The 14,424-nt window shown below is 36.2% G+C and overlaps 1 long non-coding RNA gene across 4 annotated transcripts in view; it reads left to right on the forward strand.

Annotated features, from left to right (window-relative positions):
• Nucleotides 1-14,424, forward strand: part of LOC129649877 (uncharacterized) — a 271,900-nt gene that overhangs the window by 36,374 nt on the left and 221,102 nt on the right. The gene's annotated exons all lie outside the window — the stretch shown is intronic.

The following is a 14,424-nucleotide window of genomic DNA, read 5'->3' on the forward strand; positions in this document are numbered from 1 at the left end:
TCTGTAAAATAGAGGAAACATAGAAGGAAGACAAAACATAAAGAGATGTATTTATTCCTCTTCCAATTGTAATTTGGGCTGCCCTTGCTTACAAAGTAGAAAGATTTAGTTTAGATGTGGTTGGCACATAATGATATCATAAACACATAACTCAGTTTCAGGAGCACATTTTACTTTTAAATATATTTTCTCATGAACTGAATGGATAAGAAAAAATAAGAGTTTAAACAGCTATAGAACAATTTAGTAATATATCCACCATCGACTTTTTTTTTTTTTTTTTCCTGACTCTTAGTAGAGGCAACTCTTTCTTCCTATCTTATATAGTTCAACTAGGGCTCCTCTTGACTTCATAAGGGCAATAAGAACGAGAAGATATAGACTGCTCATTAACAGCCTATATGGCTTTTTGATCAGGATGGATCTTGGTAATTCCATTTTCTGCTGAAGGCATTGCATGGCAGACTAATTGCTGGCTATAAAGGTTTTACTCATTATGCTACACTTATCAACCCCTGGGGAAGAATGTTGTTCTCCCAGCCACCATGTTAATACTGATTTTCTTAAAACAGTACCATTGATTTGTACAGATTTTGTAATTTGTGTCTTTCCTTTTATACTCGCCACCTCACTAGACTCCTAATGTGTGTTTGATGCCTTACCATTTAATCAAGTCACGGGCTTGTGGACGACCAGAAAAGTTCAGGATGTTTAATTGTGACCTTGCTGAATCCTACTGCATGAAGCCTAGTTGACTTAGAGAAGGAGGTCACAACAGTGGAAAGGAGAGTACAGATTATATCTAACTGTTTTCAATTGCTTCCAGAGGAAAACTCCTAGGACCCATAACATTGATCTAGAACTTCCTCCTACAGAGGCAGTGTTGTACCCATAAAACCAGAGAATGAGTTACATAAGCTATCATCTCTTTAGAGGGAGAAAAAGATAAATAAGTTCATTGTTGAATGAAGAGTGTACATCCAATTTTCATGTTATCTGAGGAAAGCTTCTTATAAGTGATTGTGTGTCAATTACAAAAAATTATTAATTATAGTGCTGCATAGCAGCATTGATTTTTATTACAAAATTACCATTTATTTAAGAATATTACTTGAGCATAATTTCTGTTATTTATATAGAAATATTGCATGTTTCATCACCGTATTTTTAAACCAGAGGAGAGAGCTGAGAAATCTGGCTTAATATATGAAGGTTTTTGGATGAAATTATGATGTGACCTCCTTTACTCAGAAAAATCATGTAGCACACACTCTCAGAGAGGAGGGAAAATGGTCATTTTGTCTTTTCCTGCTGCTGCTGCTAAGTCGCTTCAGTCGTGTCCGACTCTGTGCGACCCCATAGATGGCAGCCCACCAGGCTCCCCCGTCCCTGGGATTCTCCAGGCAAGAACATTGGAGTGGGTTGCCATTTCCTTCTCCAATGTATGAAAGTGAAAAGTGAAAGTGAAGTCACTCAGTCGTGTTCTACTCTTAGCAACCCCATGGACTGCAGCCTACCAGGCTCCTCCGTCCATGGGATTTTCCAGGCAAGAGTACTGGAGTGGGGTGCCATTGCCTTCTCCGTGTCTTTTCCTAGACAATGATAAAAACCTGGTAAGTGGTGAGGCATTGATTGGGAAGTTGGTGCTCCTCATAGCCTCCAGCTAGACAGCTTCCTGCTTTGCTCTGATATGGAGCTAAAAAAGCCAGACTTCTAGAATACTCCATCAGCACGTGACAGAAATAGCAAGCTGGGAAAACTCAATGCTGTCATTCATTCTTCTGTTCATGTAGCAAGCATATAGGGTGCTGGGTTCCAAGAGTGAAGATAGGAAAGGAAATTATCCTGCATTCAAGACGCAGGGTCTATTCTGGAATAAAGCAAATGGAAAATAAGTACCTTAAATTGACACGTGTCATAATGAAGCGTGAAACAAAGAAAGGAGAGATGGCTTATAGGCAGCTCTACTAAACGGGGTCCAGTCAGGAGACAGTTACAGCTTCAGTTATTTAACAAGGTCCTTCAAGAAAAGCAATTGTTAGTATTGTTAGAGAACTGTTATAATAAACATTGAAGTGTTACAGTGCTGCATTCAGTCGTGTCCAACTGTCTGTGACCCTATGGACTGTAGCGCGCCTGGTTCCTTTGCCCATGGGATTCTCCAGGCAAGAGTACAGGAGTGGGTTGTTATGCCCTCCTCCAGGGGATCTTCCTGACCCAGGCATCGAACCAGGGATTGAACTAGCATCTCTTACATTGCCTGCTTTGACAGAATGACAGCCTGTAGTTTTTAACTACTAACACCACCTAGGAAACCCTTACAGTGGTAGTACCTGTAATTACCTCTTAGACTGAACTAAAAGAGAGGATGTTGAAATGATAAAAGTTTAAAAGCCCAGAGGACGGGCTTTGTGGAGCTGGAACTAAGACTTTTAAGGAGGAGGCACTACACGCATGAGATAGATGTCCCAGGAGCACAGAGAAAGGAGTAGGGACTCAGACCTTGAAGGAGAACTACTAGAGGATGTTTGGTATCTCCAAGGGGTTACAACGAGAGTAGTCATGAAAGTGTTGGGGCTTCCCTGATAGATCAGTTGGTAAACAATCTGCCTGCAATGCAGGAGACTCCGGTTTGATTCCTGGGTCAGGAAGATCCGCTGGAGAAGGAATAGGCTACCCACTCCAGTATCTTGGGCTTCCCTTGTGGCTCAGCTGGTAAAGAATTTGCCTGCAGTGTGGGAGACCTGGGTTCGATCCCTGGGTTGGGAAGATCCCTTGGAGAAGGGAAAGGCTCCCCACTCTAGTATTCTGGCCTGGAGAATTCCATGGACTGTATAGTCCCCGGTGTCACAAAGAGTCGGACACGACTGAGTGACTTTCACTTTAATGAAAGTGTTGAAAACTGGACTCTGAAACCAAATGTGATCATTAAGTGAATTGTCACCCTCAAAATCAAGACTCACTACTGTGGGGATGCTGGCTAGATCAAAAAGCAAGTCAGAAACTGAAGGCAAAACAAAAAGGACTAACACCTTTCTTCCTCCTCTCACTTTCTAATATCCCACTAATTCTCCCAGTGGCAGAAGCTAATAGGGATCCAAGCAGCAGAGCTGAAGTACAGTTTACAGAGTCCTTGCTGAGCCCAGGAGAGTGAGTTTTAATCGCAGAAATAGTTCATCAGCTGGCAGAGCAGGTAAATGTAAGGAAGTGAAAGATGGGGAAATGAGCAAAAAATTCACAAAAAAGAGAACCCTGAACTGAGGATGAGAGTATGGGCAGGAGTTTCCCAGGATGAGGTAAGAAATATTATGAGCTAGGACAGCAAATCATGAAGAAGGATGGTTCACTAGAAGGAAAATCTAAGATGAGTGATTTACCAGGAATAATGATGGGAATGTATATTTGAAAGATGATGTGGATAAAACTGGTTGGATTGAAAAAGAGTGTCAGATGATAAAAACCTAAGAACATCAGATAGTGATTTGGATAAACAATTACTATGCAGCCATTAATGCTTTAAGACAGACTGTTACTGTGAGTAGACACTCTTGCTTAAGGAAGGCCTATTGATTACAGGTTTTAGGATAATTGGATAGAAGAGGAGAATGGTTTGGAGTTCAGTGTAGGAATTGTTCTTATATAATTATGGCAATGAACATGGCCATAAGGGAGTCAGTGCTAACAAATCTCAATCTGAAATTATACCAAAAAAAAAAAAAAAAAGCTTGACATTCAAATTTGTTTAATATGAGCAAAGAGAAAGAAGAACTTGCATATAATGAATCATAGTGCCATTAACTCAATATTTTAAATATAAGGTGAATGAACAAAATGCTATTTGGATGCTGAAAATGTAAATTATAATCATCACTTGGATAATGATGATTAATAAATCCTACAAGTATATATATTGAAACAGAGGGCACATACGATTAATCAGACCCTTAGAGAGTCATCATCTCAAAGTGAGAAGAAGAAAAAGGTACAGTAAAATGGTAGAGAGAAGAATAAATCAAAGACAGGAGAGTATTTCAAAGAGTTGCATGATACAGAAGCAGATTGAGGACAGCATTTCAAAAGAGGAAAGGTTGTTCAGTCTCTGCAACTGTGGACAGCACATCAAAGATCATGGGGCTTAAGAAGAATAATCAATTTTTCCAGAAGAGAATGACACAACCTTTGAGGGATCAATTTCTGTAGAATGGAAGGACCAGAATCCAAAGTACTAAGACAGTAGAAAGGTTATTGAAAAAAGTAGAAAATTTTAGCAATCAAAGGAATATGTAGCAATGTCCAAGCAAGTTACTTTTGAAATGAGTAGGCATTATAATCAATTCTGAGGTTTAGAGTGGACTATTCTTTGTTATAGTTGGGTATTTTAAAGAAACATTAGTATCAACTCTTCACAAAAACCTTTTTATGTGTCATATAGAACTGTGCTGAACACCTCATATATATTATCACATTTAAGCTTCATATTTTAAGACAGGAAATGTACATATTTAACATGCTAGGAGACTGGCTTTAAGAGACAAAGTAACTTCATTAAAGTTACAGTGCAATATGTGTTACAATCTCCAGCTGTACTCATAGATTTGCCTATTTCTCTATTTTTCAGTTTTGTATAACTTTGAAGCTCTCTTTTCAGGCACCCACACACATTTAAGGTTTATATATTTCTGATGAATTCACCTTTTCATGAGTCGCCCTGTATTTCTTCTAAGACTTCCTCTCTAGAGATCTACATTGATATGAACCTGTACAAAACAACCTTCTTTACTTTCTGAACAGTTTAATTTTTTTCATTTCTTTATCAAACCTAACATCTTTATATTTCAAATTAATCTCTTTCAGACAGTATGTAGTTGGGATTAACTATTTTATCTAGTTTGTTATCTACTTTTAATGGGACTAGTTAGTCAATTTACACTTGGTGGAATTACAGATCTGATTGGGCTTGAAGCTCCCATTGTTTATTATTTTCCTTTGAACTGTCACCTCTGGATTAATAAAAAATGTTTAGTATTTTAAGTACTCTGTTGGTATCATCAGTTATATCTATATATTTTAGGGAATTGTACACTCTCTCATCAGAATCTACATACCAGTGATATCATGTAAAATTTAAGAACCTTGCACATTTCACTTCCCTTTACACTATCACATTATTGGTAATATTATTTCATATATTTTACAACTCACAATAGGTGATTTTCTGCATTTAAACTGTTAACTGACTTTTAGATAGACAAAAAGAAAAAAAAGTGTTCTTTAAAAGTTACTCAAGGAGATCTTCCTTCTGGTGGTGTTTTTTTCTTTTGTATAGATTCATGTTCCCTATCACTTAGGCTGCTATCATTTCCCATCAGCCTGAAGAAGTTCCATCATACTTCTACTAGTTCAGATATGGTGGTTACAAATTCTCTTGGTCTTTGTCCAATCTGGAAAAGCATTTTTGCCTTTATATTTGAATAATATTTTCATTGGATATTGAATGAAGGTAATCCTCACTCTGTATGATTCTGATATGTATGAGTTTCATTTACCACAGTTAAATAATACCAGTCCCCCACATTTCAGTTACCACTGTGTATTAGGAGTGAGTACAAACTTTGCTGCTCTCTCTTCAATCCACAAATCTTTGTATCAGTAAGAAATGCATATTAGAATTAGCAATCAGTCATGTTGTTTCTTCCAAAGTCATTCGGTGACTGATGAATGCACATCTGTTACTCAAGTAGGGGAGCAAAGTGTGCCCGTGCGTCACATTCCTGAGCCTTGGTGATAAACTTCTGACATTTTACAAATTCAGATACTTGGGAAAGGAAGCTGGTCAACACTGATGAAAGTGCAGTCAAGAAACAAAAAGATACAAAACTTAAAGTGAAATTGAAATTGAACACAAATGGAGTTATAGACGAATAGCTATCAGAATGTTGACACTTCTGTCATTCAAGAGACTCAAGTTATATATCCATTAAACAAGCGCTTTCTCAAATTACAGATACTTTACTATCAAAATTGATCTATCACTCTGTGAAAAGGAAAGATGACTCTAAATTTAAGATTGTTTATATTTGGGGATCAAAAACCTATTTAGTAGCCTCATGATAGCTTTAGAAACCATTTTCAGAAATATGAGGTATACATGATCTCCACACAGTTTGAGATGTACATATGGACACTGATGCCTACTTAAAAAAAAAAAAAAAAGTGAAAGTTACTCAGTTGTGTCTGACTCTTTGGCAACCCCAAGGACTATATAGTCCATGGGATTCTCCAGGCCAGAATATGGGAGTGGGTAGTAGCCTTTCCCTTCTCCAGGGAATCTTTCCAACCCAGGGATCAAACCCAGGTCTCCTCCATTACAGGCAGATTCTTTACCAGCTAAGTCACAAGGGAAGCCCAACATAAAACAAAAATGCAGCTCAGAACTGAAATCTTTTCATTTCTCACACAAACTGTGTATGCTCTTCTTTAAAAACTGAGTACACTTCAAAGAACTGTACACACACACACACACAGAGTAAAAGATAAAAAGGCAATTTTAAAAATTCTGAGGCAATATGGAAAATTCACACTCAAAAAAGTAACTGTGGTTAAATCTGTAATTGGCATGGATGTAGTATTTAAGCTGCTAAATGTAAAGCTTTCAGAAGTTCACATTTTCAGCTGCTTCATGCAGTCCTGGATTTACTTGGGAGGTACTTCTCACTCAGGAATCATGAGTGAATGTTGCTGAAAATGCTGGTCCTCCAAACCTTTTACACAAGAGTATGTCATGTGTTTTTAAATAGCCAGATTCCTAATTCCATTTTCCATTGAATAACAGCTATCATTTATAAAAAAGGAAAGGAAACACTGACCTGCGGGTATTATGCAGATTCTAAACAACCTGTTCCTACTTTTAACATGAGACACCATCACAACATCATGTGTTTGACTGTGATTATGAAATGACTCCGTTAAATTCCACCCCTACACTACCACCCACTGGCATTGTGAAGAGTACACGGACAAGGATAATTTATGCTGCTGCTTAAGTCAATAAACTCAGAGAACTCATTCATTTCCAATTAGCCTCTTTTAAGAAATCTGTGCAGTTCTTCGTAAGTGACCAGCAAGTAACAGAAATGTTCCCAATAATGAACAGTCTCACAACTGAACTGTTTTGTCAGTTCTTAACCTACCTGATCAAACAAAATATGTTGTCTCTCCAGGACGTGCATGTCATTAAGCACTAACTACAATGCCATTGAAAAGGTTCATGGAGCATAGTATCCTACACTAATGTGATTTGAAAGTCTTATTTCATTACATGCCTCTGTCATATTGAATTAGCATCATGTCACAATTATCTGTTGTTTACCCTAATAAGAAAGGATTTCTTGTAATTAAATCTCTGCCTCATATTTACACAAAGACAGATATAATTTGGAATAGATTAACTACTGTTAAATGATAAAAATGACTAAAGCAAAGAAAGGTTCATAGGATAATTTCCCCTAATCACATTTTCCTTTCTGTGTGTGTGTGTGCAACACATATACAAACACACACGCATATATATGTGTATACATATGTGTATATATATCTCCTTATATTTTTGATCACATGCTTATTAGATGTAAGATATATAGACATAGATATAGCATTTCTTTGTGTTGATTGTTGTGCATGTACATATACAAATGCATGTATATAATTCCTATTACATGTGAATAGACATTTGTATATAAACGCATGTATACATATATGAAGTGAAGTGAAGTCACTCAGTCATGTCTGACTCTTTGCGACCCCATGGACTGTAGCCTTCCAGGCTCCTCCATCTCTGGGATTCTCCAGGCAGGAATACTGGAGTGGGTTGCCATTTCCTTTTCCAGTAGATCTTCCCAACCCAGGGATTGAACCTGGGTCTCCCGTATTGCAGGCAGATGCTTTACTATCTGAGCCACCAGGGAAGTCATATGTATATATACACATACATATATATATATATATATGTATACATATATGCTTATATATACACATACATATATATATGTATACATATATGCTTATATATAAATTAAACCCTTCATTTATGATTCAAGTAAGTAGCATCCATGCCTTATTTGTGTGTTAATAAAATATGCATATAGAATAGAAGTTTCAAATTAGATATTTTAGGTTTCCCTTTTTAACTTAGAGAATTTCATATTTTAAAACTACAGTACCATATTCATAAAGTATATTTGGGACATATCTTCATCATCTTTAAAACTATTCCAAGTATGAGTTTTGCTTATCATTTAGTCTATCACCCAGTATTATTTGAGAAGCACAATTTGATTGTTAATATTTTTATGATTTTGTTTTGTTTTAGTTTGTAATTGTTAGTTAAATATAGTTAGTTATATATTTGGTTATTATATTAAATATAGTTATATAACTAACTAAATATAGTTAGTTAAAAATAGTTAGTTTACTAATGTATCATTTAATTGTATTTTATTTTGATGATCAGAGAGTTCCTTATTGCATACAGTTATCTGAGAAACCTACATGCTTTATAGGATATCTTATTTTATAAGGTTTTTAATTCACCTATGTTAAGCTGTACCTTTATAACATCTCTGACCATAAATTAGTGTCTTTTTCTTGTTAAAATCATACCACTGAACTGCGTATGAGACAAGCTAAGCACAGAGAAAAAATTGTATTTGGTAATTGGATAGAGAATGAGGAAGAAGTTTAAGGTGATAATTTTCAATCATTGCATTTGTTTCCCTCAGATGAATATGCTTCAGGAAATGTATGGCCTCAATGGATCAAAAAATACATAGATAACAGACAACACATATTAATTTGCTACTCACTGACTAGAGACTTGTCCACAGTCTCATGATATCCAAGGAACCATTCTGTGACTCATGAAATATTAATCATTATTTTATTTGTCATCTGTTAATATGAGCAGCATTACTGAATTTCTCTCTTTAAGGCCAATTGTTGTTTCTAAACTGTCTTGAGTTTCATCTTAATTTCTCCTGCTGCAGTTGTGCAGGTAGATTAAATCTCCTTTTTTTTCACTAACTTCTGAAATTGGGAGAGGATATATTTCCCCCAGCCCTTTAATTTTCTTTAAAAAAGATGACAAGTTTCTCAACATCACCTATACATAGAAGTTCCATCTTACTTTGGATAAATGAAAAGTGACATAGATAATTCATTATATCAACTATCTCAATATTCATAGCTAATGATTATACTACAGTGAACAGAATATTAATAGCATGGTACCAAATAGATAAGAAGTTGCAATATAAAGTGCTGACTGCTAAAAGAGAGAAAAAAAAGGAAAACATAGATTGGCAAGTCTAAGAAACACTAAGAAAAAATGGTATTATGAATAAAAAGAGAATCATGCTGTACATGCTCTGCTTGCTTATTTATTTTGTTCTATACTGACAACTGGAATATTTGTGGAATATGTTCCACAAAAAAGTAAGGCTTGTAGTATTAAAAAAACTTTTCCTCCATTATTCCTTCCAGTGATTAATACTTAATATTCTGAGACACTTTTATATATAAATTATTACACTAAAGTTTTCTGCCTTCTGTGTCTGTCATATAAATACAATAACCTTAAATATCTGTTATATAATTGATGTTAAATATCTTATATCTGTATAAAATAGATCACTTATTTGTACGCTAGTGTTAAAGGAGTATTATATATTGTTATATATTTTTTTATATTGTTATACTTAAAAATAACTTTAGAGAAGAGCCTGGCAACCCAGTCCAGTATTGTTGCCTGAAGATTCCCATGGAGAGAGGAGCCTGGTTGGCTATAGTTCATAGGGTCACAAAAAGACATGACTGAGGTGACTGAGCATGCATGCACTTAAAAATAAGTATACCCCAATGTTCATCGCAGCATTGTTTATAATAGCCAGGACACGGAAGCAACCTAGATGTCCATCAGCAGATGAATGGATAAGAAAGCTGTGGTACATATACACAATGGAGTATTACTCAGCCATTAAAAAGAATACATTTGAATCAGTTCTAATGAGGTGGATGAAACTGGAGCCTATTATGCAGAATGAAGTAAGCCAGAAAGAAAAACACCAATACAGTATACTAATGCATATATATGGAATTTAGAAAGACGGTAACAATAACCCTGTATACAAGATAGCAAAAGAGACACAGATGTATAGAAGAGTCCTTTGGACTCTGTGGGAGAGGGAGAGGGTGGGATGATTTGGGAGAATGGCGTTGAAACACGTATAATATCATATATGAAACGAGTTGCCAGTCCAGGTTCGATGCACGATACTGGATGCTTGGGGCTGGTGCACTGGGATGACCCAGAGGGATGGTATGGGGAGGGAGGAGGGTTCAGGATGGGGAACACATGTATACCTGTGGCAGATTCATTTTGATATATGGCAAAACCAATACAATATTGTAAAGTTAAATAAAATTTAAAAAAAAGAAAAAAAAAAAAAAGTATACGTACAAAATAGTAATTCACTAAATCCTTATAGTAAACAATATAGCTTGATTTCATATAAAGATAAGAAAACTGAAGTTCAGAGAAAATGCCTTGCCTAAGATAAGGCAACACCTTGCACATGAAGATAGGATTTAAACAGATACCTACATGGCCGGATTTTCCATATATTTAACCATTATTCACATTGGACTCTTTAAAGTGGTCTTCATTGAATAGTTTTGTATTTTTTTTTTAACTCCAACCTAATTCTGCATGCACTGAATAGATGATGATGATGTGATGATGGTTAACACATTACCTTGACTACAGAAAAAGGCAAGGCTAGAAGATACCTTTATCATGATAGCCACTGAAGCTGCTAGATGAACCCCTGCATCAGGTTGACTGAAATGCCTAGTCCAGGCAAAGAAGGACTAGGGCAGAACCTCCCTACACAGCACCAGCAAAGCAGAGCTATCCTCTAGACCAGCAATCACCAGCCTCTTTGGGACCAGGGACTGGTTTTGTGGAATACAATTTTTCCATGGGCCCAGGTGAGGTGGATGATTTAGATATCATTCAAGTGCATTATATTTATTGTGAACTCCATTTACTTTATTATTACATCAGCTTCAACTCAGATCAGCAGGCATTAGATCCTGGAAGTTGGTGACCCCTGCCCTAGCACACACCAGATCGTGCTAAGCTGAAGAGAAGATTTAGCTGAAAATAAGCCCCTCCTCAGGTGTTGAGTATGTTGGAAGAAGCCCAGAGAGTGCATATAAGAAATCTCTTAACTGAAATCAGCAATGAGGAAAAGCAGTCTTAGCTAAGATTCTACAAAGTGAATCTGACATATAAGAAATCTAGTTCTTCCAAGGAAATATTTCTTCCTAAAAACTGAGAGAGGATATACTCGATGAAAGGAATATTAACACTTAGGAGTTAAGTCTTTGTAAATGATGGTTTGCCATACACATCATTGAATAAAAAAATATCTTTTTTTCATTCTCTGAAAATATATAAAATAAGAGCAATAAAAAGAAAATGAACCAAATTACTTGGTTAGAGAACTGTGACAGTTTTATCAGCCATGTATTACATTTTTATATTTGTTTAGATAAAAAGAAATTACTTTCTTTTTAAAAGTCATAAAAACCTGAAATCTAATGAACCTCTACAACTTTTCTCAGAGGAAATATAAATTTCTTACTTATTATAGCCTTAAAAGTTCTATCAACATGAATTTACATAAATATTAAGAAATACAAGTGAATCTATGACTAGGTTTATTGGTTTCAATATTGCTACTAATATTATCTTCCCTTATTTACTCCACTGGCAACAATTTGGCTATTTCCAAGTAACCATTTGGCTTTTTGTCATGCATCACATTTTATTGTAAACTTTTTATTAAACTTTCTCTTTGATCAAATCTTCAGCTTTGGTTCTATGTTCTTAGTTTCAACAATAGCAACAAAAATATTGAATATGAAAGCAATAAGGTTATAAAACCAAGCATCAAAATCTGCACCATTACCCCAAATATTGTACTTAGAACTCATCAAAATTATGCTTTGGAGCCATGAAACCTTAAATATATATATATATATATTTTTTTTGGAAAGCCATTTGCATTTTTCCTTTCATGTCTATAAATTTTGAAGAATATAGTTTTTTAAGGTAATATGTATTATTGAATATATGTCAATAATTTTAATGTATTGGTTTTTGCTAAAAATATTTTCATTAAATATATACTTCAAATCAATGCAAAATGATAAATCCAATGTTATTTTAAATTTAATAATTGCTTTTAAAAAATAAAAACACTCAAAGTTTATATGTTTCCTCATCTCATTTAGCTTTAATACATTCAGTTCAGTTCAGTTGCTCAGTCGTGTCTGACTCTTTGTGACCCCATGAACCGCAGCATGCCAGGCCTCCCCATCCATTCACTAACTCCTGGAGTTTACCCAAACTCATGTCCATTGAGTTGGTGATGCCATCCAACCATCTCATCCTCTGTCGTCCCCTTCTCCTCATGCCCTCAATCTTTCCCAGCATCAGGGTCTTTTCAAATGAGTCAGCTCTTCACATGAGGTGGCCAAAGTATTGGAGTTTCAGCTTCAACATCAGTCATTTCAATGAACACCCAGGACTGATTTCCTTTAGGATGGACTAGTTGGATCTCCTTGTGGTCCAAGGGACTCTCAAGAGTCTTCTCCAACCCCACAGTTCAAGAGCATCAATTCTTTGGTGCTCAACTTTCTTTATAGTCCAACTCTCACATCCATACATGATTATTGGAAAAACCATAGCCTTGACTAGACGGACCTTTGTTGGCAAAGTAATATCTCTGCTTTTTCATAGCTGTCTAGGTTGGTCATAACTTTCCTTCCAAGGAGTAAACGTCCTTTAATTTCAAGGCTGCAGTCACCATCTGCAGTGATTTTGGAGCCCAAAAAAATAAAGTCTGACACTGTTTCCCCATCTATTTGCCATGAAGTGATGGGACCAGATGCCATGATCTTCGTTTTCTGAATGTTGAGCTTTAAGCCAATTTTTTCACTCTCCTCTTTCACTTTCATCAGGAGGCTCTTTGGTTCTTCTTCACTTTCTGCCATAAGGGTGGCATCATCTGCATATCTGAGGTTATTGATATTTCTCCCAGCAATCTTGATTCCAACTTGTGCTTCAGTGAGCCCAGCGTTTCTCATGATGTACTCTTCATATAAGTTGAATAAACAGGGTGACAATATATGGCCTTGACTTACTCCTTTTCCTATTTGGAACCAGTCTGTTGTTCCATGTCCACTTCTTACTGTTGCTTCCTGATCTGCATATAGGTTTCTCAAGAGGCAAGTCAGGTGTTCTGGTATTCCCATCTCTTTCAGAATTTTCCACAGTTTACAGTGATCCACACAGTCAAAGGCTTTGGCATAGTCAATAAAGCAGAAATAGATGTTTTTCTGTAACTCTCTTGCTTTTTTGATGATTCAGTGGATGTTGGTCATTTGATCTCTGGTTCCTCTGCCTTTTCTGAAACCAGCTTGAACATCTGGAAGTTCACAGTTCACATATTGCTGAAGCCCAGCTTGGAGAATTTTGAGCATTTAATAAATGATATAGTACAACTTATTATTACATCTATTAATGTAAAAATCACTGTACAAAGCAAAAACACTTTTTAAACACTTTTTAAATATCTCAGTAAAAATCTTACCAATATAAAATGATTTATTACTATTGGAATATAGAGACTGTGTTGACTTTTAGCCATTATATAGTAGCAGGGGCTTCCCGGATGGCTCAGTGGTAAGGAATCTTCCTGCAATGCAGGAGACACAGGAGACATGTATTCGATCCCTGTGTAAGGAAGATCCCCTGGAGAAGGAAATGGCAACCCACTTCAGTATCCTTGCAGGGACAAAGAAGCGTGGCGGGCTACAGTTCATGGGGTCACAAAGCGTCCAACACAACTGAGCAACTGAGCGTGCACACACACACACACACACACACACATATAGTAGTAGTAACTGGATTTACTCACTCAGATAAAATAGTTAGATAAATGAAAAATGTATGGAATAATCATTTTCACATATTTGACAAGAGGCAGAACTAGACAGCAATCTGTAAGACAAAGACCCAAAGGCACAGATTTGCTGTCTCAAGGCTTATTCCAGCCATAGAACAGGGGCCAGGATTCCAGAGCAGTCTTGTTGAGTTGTGGAAACAAATGCAGAAAAGCTCAGAAAGTCTGAGGGGACTAGGTATTGTGGAGTAAAGTTGCAGGAAGGAAAGAGATCTGAAGAAAAAAATGATGCTGGAAATCTGCATTGAGATCCTCTTGTACCTTTGCTGAAAGCACAGTTCTAAAGGAACATCTAACCATGCAGGCTCTGGTGGAGGCTGATTCAGTCTCAACCTTA

Source organism: Bubalus kerabau, chromosome 4, assembly GCF_029407905.1.
Source record: "Bubalus kerabau isolate K-KA32 ecotype Philippines breed swamp buffalo chromosome 4, PCC_UOA_SB_1v2, whole genome shotgun sequence".
Classification (NCBI taxonomy): Eukaryota; Metazoa; Chordata; class Mammalia; order Artiodactyla; family Bovidae; genus Bubalus; species Bubalus kerabau.